This window comes from Camponotus floridanus, unplaced genomic scaffold (assembly GCF_003227725.1).
Source record: "Camponotus floridanus strain SB8 unplaced genomic scaffold, Cflo_v7.5 scaffold647, whole genome shotgun sequence".
Taxonomy (NCBI): Eukaryota; Metazoa; Arthropoda; class Insecta; order Hymenoptera; family Formicidae; genus Camponotus; species Camponotus floridanus.
Genome location: NW_020229822.1, coordinates 1966 through 11638, shown reverse-complemented (window position 1 = coordinate 11638; position 9673 = coordinate 1966). Strand labels below are relative to the sequence as shown.

The 9673-nt window shown below is 28.9% G+C and overlaps 1 pseudogene; it reads left to right on the top strand.

Moving 5' to 3' along the window:
- The first annotated feature begins 7476 nt into the window (after positions 1-7476).
- Positions 7477-9158, top strand: LOC112639438 (annotated as a pseudogene).
- The last annotated feature ends 515 nt before the right edge of the window (positions 9159-9673 follow it).

Genomic DNA, 9673 nt, shown 5'->3' with positions numbered 1-9673 from the left:
CCGTAAAAATCGCAATTATCAAAGTGATTAATTTCATATTTCAGATCCCTATAATTTAATCAATTTCAATTAAATTGTGTTATTAATTAACAATGATTGAGAAAATTTAAGCATTGGTCGAAATATATTTAATTCTAATATTATATTCTAATATTATATAGAAAATATTGTAATAAAATTTCGATGATCGAAATATCGCAAAATAATCTTTAATCCTCTTTTATGTATAACCTGTTTTTATTTTTGTTCCCAGTAATGAATGATTGCGATACGATAAAGATTTATTGTTGCCATACAGTTCATGTCGTTAATTAATTTTTAATTAATTAATTTTGTTAATATTTATAGCAAATTATGTTCCGATACTAATCGTAATCGTGTTTAGTAAAAAAATTAAGTATATGAAACGTTTCTCACCACTACTTTATTACTCCAGAGGCACCGTGCGAATAATGACAAAAACGGTAACGTATAGAGCGCTACTGTTTATAATTTATATTGCTAAAGTCGAACGCCGTGTTCGATAATTCGCTGCTGAATATTTTATATATTATAAAATATACATTAGTGTGGAATATTAAATTATAAAAGTCTTTTTATTTATTGATTAAAATTGATTATTTATCATACAATTTACAAAGCTTTTGTTATGCTAATTATTTGCATCTATAATTCAATTGTTTTACTTTGTGTTCTGTCACAGTCTCCCCTTCCCAAATTAATATTTAGATTGTTAAGTAAAACGATAAAGTAAAACGGATAAAATATATCTGTGATTCTAAGTAATAAAATAATAATTATTGTCCGGAAAGATCGCAACAGTCTAAGTGATGATTTAATATTTTTGCATCATCATTCATTCGATTCTCGATTAAAATGTATATTGTTTAATTATAACAATAAGGATTGAGAAAACTTAAAGCATTGGTCGAAATATAGCTAATTCAAGTATTGTGAAAAGAAATTTTATAATATCAGTGATGGATATCATAACATAATTAAATCTTTTATCCTGTTTTACGTACCCCGTGTTTCAATTTTTATGCAGTAATAAATGATGCGATTTGATAAAGCTTTATCGTTGTGATACAGTTTCATATCGTTAATTAATTTTTAATTAATTTTTAAATAATTAATTTTTGTTAATATTTATAGCAAATTATGTTTTAATATTAATCGTAATCGTGTTTTAAAAAAAATTATAGTATACGAAACGTTTCTTACCACTACTTTATTATTCGAAAGCCATCGTGCGAATGATGACAAAGCGATAACGTACAGCGCGCTACTGTTTATAAAAGGTGATAAGAGAATTAAATATAATATTCCGATCATCGATGCTTATTATAATATTTCTTTAACAATATTAGAATTAAATATATTTCGATCAATGATTTACATTTCTCCTTGTTAATTAAACAATATACAATTTAATCGAGAATCGATTAAATGATAGGAATCCAAGATATTAATAATCGCTTTGATGATTGCAATCTTTAGGACAATAATTATCAATATTTATTAATATTCACCCCTGTTTTAATTTTTAATCATGGTAGTGAATGATGACGATTCGATAAATATTTATCGTTGTGATACAGTTTCATATAGCGCGCTACTGTTTATACTTTATATTGCCAAAGTCGAACGCCGCGTTATCCATAATTTGTTGTCGAAATATTTTTATATTTTATATATTATAAAATATACATTAACGCGGAATATTAAATTATGGAAGTATTTTAATTTATTGATTAAAATTCATTATTTATTAAACAATTTATCACGGATCTTTTCGTTATGTTAATTATTTGCATCTATAATTCGATTGTTTTACTTCGTGTTTTTTCACTATCCAAATTATATTTAGATTGTCAAGAACGATAAAGTGACACGGATGAAATATATTTGTGACTCTAAGTATTAAAATAATTATTATATCGTAATCCTATAATCTCTCTCTTATAATTTAATCGAGAATCGATTAAATAATAGGAATCCAAGATATTATTAATTAATCACTTTAATGATTGCGATCATCACGGACAATAATTATTATTTTAATATTTAGAATCACAAATATATTTCATCCGTATCACTTTAGCATTCTTGACAATCTAAATATAATTTGGATTGTGAGAGAACACGAAATAAAACAATCGAATTATAAATGCAAATAATTAACATAACGAAAAAGTCCGTGATAAATTGTTTAATAAATAATGCGTGCTACTGTTTATATTTTATATTGCCAAAGTCGAACGCCGCGTTATTGATAATTACGTGACATTTATTATTAATAATAGATATGCAACAATAGAATTTAATAAGTTTTATATAACGTAAATAATCGTGAAAGAAGAAAAAGAATCATTAATAAAATTATTGATCGTTTCTTCGACTGTAAAAGAAAGTATTTGGATTACTGGCGCATTTTGTGTATATTATCAAAGGAAATATTCAAAATGAATAGAATACTTCGAAATCAACAATTAAATTACTAAATAAATTGCGATTTAAAATTCGCGAGAAAATGCGACGATTAAATAAATCGACAATAATTGGAATATTCGATTGCAGATGTGCGAATTAATAATAAATTTATAAAAAAATTAATATATGTATAACACTTATCATATTACAAGTTATTTCGTTATAATAATTAATTATTGGCTTTACATTAAGCTTAAAAACAATATCTACAACAAATTCTATAATGGACGAGCTATAAGAAATTAGAATAAGGTAAGTGAATAAGATAAATACGTGTTATAAGAATAAATTAGCATCAGATGTAATTGTTAGAATTTTTAATGTTCTTTTCAATAAATTAGATAAAATTACAAGAATGATCTTTTCTCGGTCTTCTTTCTTTATGATTAATATACTGTAATATTTTCGCGATCTATGCAATACATTTCAAACGAATTTATTAAAAGTTATTTAATCTATCCTAGCTCATCCATTTTAAGGCAACAGATTTATCTACAATCTCTACCGTTACCTTAAAATTAAATAAAAGTTTTTATCACTCACCATGGCATTAATGTGCAGCAGCGGAGTTATCGTTATCCGTTATTATTGTTGTCGTTAAAACTACGTCTGAAACATACAAATATAAAATTCATTTATAACAAGGCTGCGGAATTTCATATCCCGTGTGTAAAATAATAAGCAGATGTAAACACGTATGGGAAGATTTTATAAATTTTAAAATTATTTTTTAAATAGAAATTTTCATATTTATAAAATCTTTCTCTCTAATTTTCTCTTTAATTCCTTTAAATTATAAGAACCAATTATTATGCGTACGATTTATAACAATTGATATACAAATAATAAATATTCACCATCAGGTTGCTCCGCCGATGTAAGATGCCTCTCCCAGGTCTCCTCCTCCTCTCATGTTGTTGGCACGCGATACTTTGACAACACTCCCGCACTCGCGAGCGATATTTTTATATCGCTATTTTCGTTATTTTACGCGCGATACTGAACGGCACTCCGCACTATTCGATATGATTAAAAATTTTCTGTTTTGTCGCGCGATGTATATATTTAATATATATATATATACTTTAAACGGCACTCCCGGTTTCGGTACGAGCGAAAATCCCGTTTCACACAAGAGTCATCTTCGAGTCAACAGGTCCGGCTCTTTGTTTCAATTTTTATTTTTCAATAACGAAGGATCGCGTTTCGATGTATCATCGCCATATAGTTTCATGTTATTCATTAAGAGTTAATTAATTGTTAATTGTAATAGTCGTAGCGAATTATATGTCGATATTAATCGCGATCGCACTGTTAGAAAAAGAATTCAATAATACGAAGTGTTCCGTATCACTACTTTACTACTCGAATATCGCCGTGCGAATGATACAAGGTCTTCGCCTATGTAAACAATACAGCGCTACGTCATCAAGGCCGAACGTCGTGTTATTGACCTCGCTGCCAAAATATTTAACGCGTACTATGACGTACATATATGAAAATTGAATTTATATACAAGTATATTTTTTAAAATCACACACACATGTACACACAGATTAATTATTTATTAAACGATTAATATACATCACAAAGCTTTCCATTACGTTAATTATTCGATTTTGCCATTCGATCAACGAAATATTCTTAATTATAAATATTAAAAGAATAATAATTATTGTTCCTAAGGATTGCAACAAAATGATAATTTATAATTTTGATTCCGGTCACACATCGATTCTTAATTGCATTCGATTCTATTTTTAATTAAATGAACACATCACGCGAAATACGTGTTTCGAAATTATATTCTCATTATATTCCAATCGTATAATCGAGTATTTCGAATAATGCAAAGAGCAATGATCAAATCAACTATTTATTAATAATAAAATTGTAACTTACGAATGTATTCCGTTTATCCCGTACGTTAACATCGCGGCAACAATGAATAAACTTTTAAAATAAATAATCAGTATATCGAAACAGTTTTACCGATTTAATTACTGATATAAAAACCGATCAATTGACCAGTTGGTGAAACTGTTTCAATATACTGGTTATTTTCTTAAAAGAATTGTTATATGACGAATTGATATATTATTTTTACGCGCGTCACGCGTTCGAACTCAATTTTGACTTCTCGCGGGAAGACTCGAATCGTTCGTCGAGAATCGATCCTTCAAAACGCGATTGTTCTGTATAATTTTTACAATTAGTGATTATTAATTTGTACGATTTTTATTTACACAGCGAGTGGCGCGATTTGATTTTGATTTTAATTAATGTCGAGTGAGTCATAACTTTTTGAGATATATTGCATTATTATCACGTAGCAAAATGACAAAAGGCTTGGTGTAAATGACTTGGTCGCGAGTGTTGTACAAAGCGTAAATTGCTGTATAATCGTATGCTGATTAGTGCGTAATTACTTTTTTGAATATCAAGTGAATATCATAAAGCAGAAAAAAATAAACGAGAAAAACGAAAAAAAATAATTCATTAAACGCAAATTAAATTTATAAATTCATAAATTTGCAAAAAGTGGCAATAAAAGTAACTGTTAAATTCGTTATTCGTTACCGAAAACTGTAACAAAGCTACTTTTTTATTACGAAATTTGTAACGTCGTTACCGTTACAGTTATCGAAAAAGTAACTGTAACGTTACAAGTAACGCGTTACTTCACCACATATCTCTCTGGATGCTTCAGGCTCTGTCACTGCTCTCTGGCTGTCCAATACTTTTCCAGATGTCTTCTTTTCCTTTCTTTTTCATTCTTTGCTGTTTCCTCGTAGCACTGATATTCACTCGCGAACAAACAATTAATTATATTTAACCGTGTACAGAAACGATTGCGAGACACTTTGCATAGCACTCCCGATCGCGGAATAATTACGAGAAACACGCACTTTAATATATCGTATCTCATGTTGTTGGCGCGCGATACTGACGACACTCCCGCACTCGCCAGCGATATTTTTATATCGCTATTTTCGTTATTTTACACGCGATGTATATACTTAATATGTATATACCTTTAACGGCACTCCCTAATATGTATATACTTAACGCGACGCGTTGACGAAGCGCTTGCCGTCCGCGGCATGTTGACGGTACCGACGACGCGAAAGGATACTTAGCTTCCCTTTCAGGCACCTTAAGATTTATCATAAATTGAAAAATTTAAGATAAATCTCAAGGCACCGTCCAGGTACTAAGCCCTCCCACCGCGACAAGGTGTACCCTATGGGAGGGTTATATTATATTTTTATATATAATATAATATATAATTAATTTTGTAATATACTATATAAATTTTAATTCGCAAATATAAACGATAAATAAAAATATAAAAGATAAGAGAAAATCTATTATATAAAGCAATGTTCAAAATAATTGTTAGAGAAAGAATTTAATAATATATGGAACGTCTCATATCACTACCTCACTATTCGAAGGCCATTGAGGGAATGATCGTAGGTCAGAAACATTACCGCAATACTATTTATATCGCCAAGACCGACTTATATTATGTTATTGTTATAATTCGTCGTTGAAATATTCTATGAATGATTGTCGATTAAGAAAATTTAAAACATTGGTCGAAATTTATTTAATTCTAATAAGTATAAGTTAGATAAATTATTATACTAAGCAGCAATAATCGAAAGATCATAATAAAATTAATTTCTTTATCCCTTTTTATATTCCCTTTTTCAATTTTTATTCGCAGTAATTAATGATTGCGGTTTGATAAAGATTTATCGTTGCGATACATTTTCATGACGTTTATCATAAGTTAATTTATTTTAATTATTAGTAATTATATCAAATTATGTTTTGATACTAATCGTAATCGTGTTTAGAAAAAAAATTTGACAATATGCGAAGCGTTTCGCATCACTACTTTATCGCTCAAGCGTCATCATGCGAATGATAATAAAGCCCGAACATATTTAACAATAGCGTGCTATTGTTAAATATATTGCCAAAGTCGAATGCCATGTCGATAATTCGTTGCCAAAATATTTTATAAATTATAAAATATACATTAACATGGAATATTAAATTATGGAAGTATTTTAATTTATTGATTAAAATTGATTATTTATTAAATAATTTATCACGGATCTAATTATTTGAATTTATTCGATTATTTTACCGCGCTTTTCCGAAGTCAAATTCTATAATATTTAGTTTTGCTTTTAGTTATATTTTAAAAGATTGACTTATAGCGAGTTAAATAAATAAATAAATAAATGTTGAACATAAAAAGAAGACACATAAATAAATAAATAAATAATAGTGTGGAAAGAGAGAACATACTAATATTTTTATATAATAAATTATTATTAATTAAATTATTTATATTTTTATTTATATTATTTATATTAGCAGAGAGACATATATGTTACCCTTTGAGAACATTCATGAACGTTGGCTTTGTAATTCATGTTCACGTTTTTAATGTCCACAGAGGGAGTATCGCTTCCAGAGATCAGCTAAAAGCGGGCCATGACATCTCTTCTCTCTGCCTAGAGTAACCAGCAATTATTAACCAATCAGAGTCCTGTTTTGAATTGGCCAATTGACATCGTCAATGGAATCCCACTCTTGCGCCCCAAGATATCGCAAAATGTCGCAAATATTGCATTGGAATTAAGTCCCGATCTACAATAGATAATTTAAGCCCTAAGCCTTAAAAAATTGACCAATCACAGCTGAGTATTCTCTTCATACTTGACTGTGATTGGTCAATTTGTTACTAACTATGTTTCACTGCTAACGTATTTTTGTGTGAAAAGACCCTTGCAGTTGCAGTTGAAATTGACCAATTAGAATAAAGCAATTTGTCAACCGGCTACTCTGATTGGTCAACTCCAACCGCAACGAAGCCCGCAACCCGTAGTGTGATTACGGCTTTACGTCCAGAAATTATATTGTGAAACTTTCTTTACGTTGCGCATTTTGACAGATTTTCTTGTGGTTTGGACTGAAAAAATATAAAATGCCTTTGCCAGCTGCTTTAGCTGCACGTCTTGCGAAAAGAGGATTAATTTCTGGCTCTGAAAAGCATGGTATATATCTAATATTAAAATATATAATTATTAACAATAACTAAAACTTTTCTGTGTACATAAGTTAATTTGCTTTTCATTCTTTAAAACTGATATTTAAAAGATATATATATTTTTTTACTTATTTGTTATAAAGATTACATATGTTATTGCATTTGTATAATGTTAAATTATATTAATTTCGCAGAATCTGGGAAGAAAGAAACAAAAAAGAGGTGCACGAAGAAGTAATAGCTGAAGATTATGACAATACAAAAGAAGAAATTAATCAAATTGATATATCACAAAAGTTTATGGCAAGTGCAATCATGGCAGATTAGTAACATTAAATTTTGCAAATTCATTAGAATATTTGGTTGCAATAATGTAATCATTTCATCATTCAGGGTTACAACGGATGTCCTAACAAGTATAATATCTATCATGAATGTACAAAGAAATGTAAGGAATTATGGGGATTAGGACACGTACAACTTCTGACAAGTATTTAAAACGACAAATGAAATTGATTCAGAAATACCCTTTGCCAGAGACTTGGAAAGCAGTTTACGATCCTGGATGGTGAGCTTTAATAATTTTCTGTATTAATCTATTCTCTCTCAAAAAATAAATACTAACTTTGTTCAATTATACAAATTTTAATAATTATGTAACAAATCCTTGTTGTCGTATAAAAATAGATATAATATTCTTCAATAAAATTACAATTTTTGAAAAAAAAGAAAATTATATATTAATGAGAAAGTGTGATATACAGAATATTTCACTAGAAAATTGATTAATTTAAAGTCTGTTTACAGTGGACAACACTACTATTGGGATTGGTCATCTGATTTGGTATCTTGGTTACCACCTGGTCATCCTAAGTGTCAGATATCGCAACCAGCATCCCAATTACGTGAAGAGTTGCATTTAAAGGCAGGAGATCAAGATGATAATATGTCAAGTGATGAAAGTGCTAGTGACCAAGAACAAATGGAGGTTAGTAATTGTATGTTTTATGTAATATTGTAAATTTATAAGTCATCTATTATTATATGAGCATCAGACAATAAAACACATTTAACATTTATGAACAGTACTATGATATTTCAGGTAGATGAAAGTGACATCAGGAAAGATAAAAAGATTGAAAATCGTGCAAGATATAAAGGACCAGACAATAAAAGAGTTCAAAGATCTGATAGAAGTGATGGTAAAGACAAGAAAGATCGCACATTGGATCCTATGGATCCAGCATCGTATAGCGATATTCCCAGGTGTGTACTTGTATTTCAATGCATTTTTATTACTTGGAATGTATTGTATGATTCTCTTTTATTTATATATAATTACTTCATAGAGGAAAATGGTCAGATGGATTGGCTAGACATAACGAAGCCAAAACTGGTGCGGATACAACCGCATCGGGACCTCTTTATCAAATTGAGGCCGTATCCCAGTCCGGGTGCGGTGTTGCGCTCAAATAGAGCTAATAAAACAGAGTCAGATTCGGTAAATAAATCGAAAGTTGCGTTTCCCGAGAAACCAGAATAAATACATACTGCGTCTATAAATGTAATATGTGTATATGTGATTATGTTAATATATATATATATATATCTTTAAATTAATAGAAGTACTATCATATATCATATCTCGTAACTTTTTCTGACATTTTCTCTTTATTTTTTATCTTTTCAATACTAGTTCTGAATCAATAGTTTATTTATATCTTTTTCAAGAAAAGATCGATTAAAAATTTATTGAATTAATAAAGAAATATCTTTTTTTATATCCCCTTATTGTGAAATTTTATATAATTGCATACGTAAATTGCATATTGTTGAATTGTATTAAATTGATGTGTACAGAATAGATTGGTATGTTTTACATTTATGCTTCTTAGAAGCTTTGTTTACGCCTCTGTTATTCTTCTTTCATTTGACTTCGCTCCGAACTCAGATAACCCGTTTGTCATGAAACCTTAGGAGAACTTTTTGAGGAAATTATTTAGTTACCTTGAAAATGTCATATCTAAATATATATATTTAAATATGACTTTACAATATATTATTTTAAATAAAATCATTGAAAGAAACAGTTTTTGATAAATGAATCTC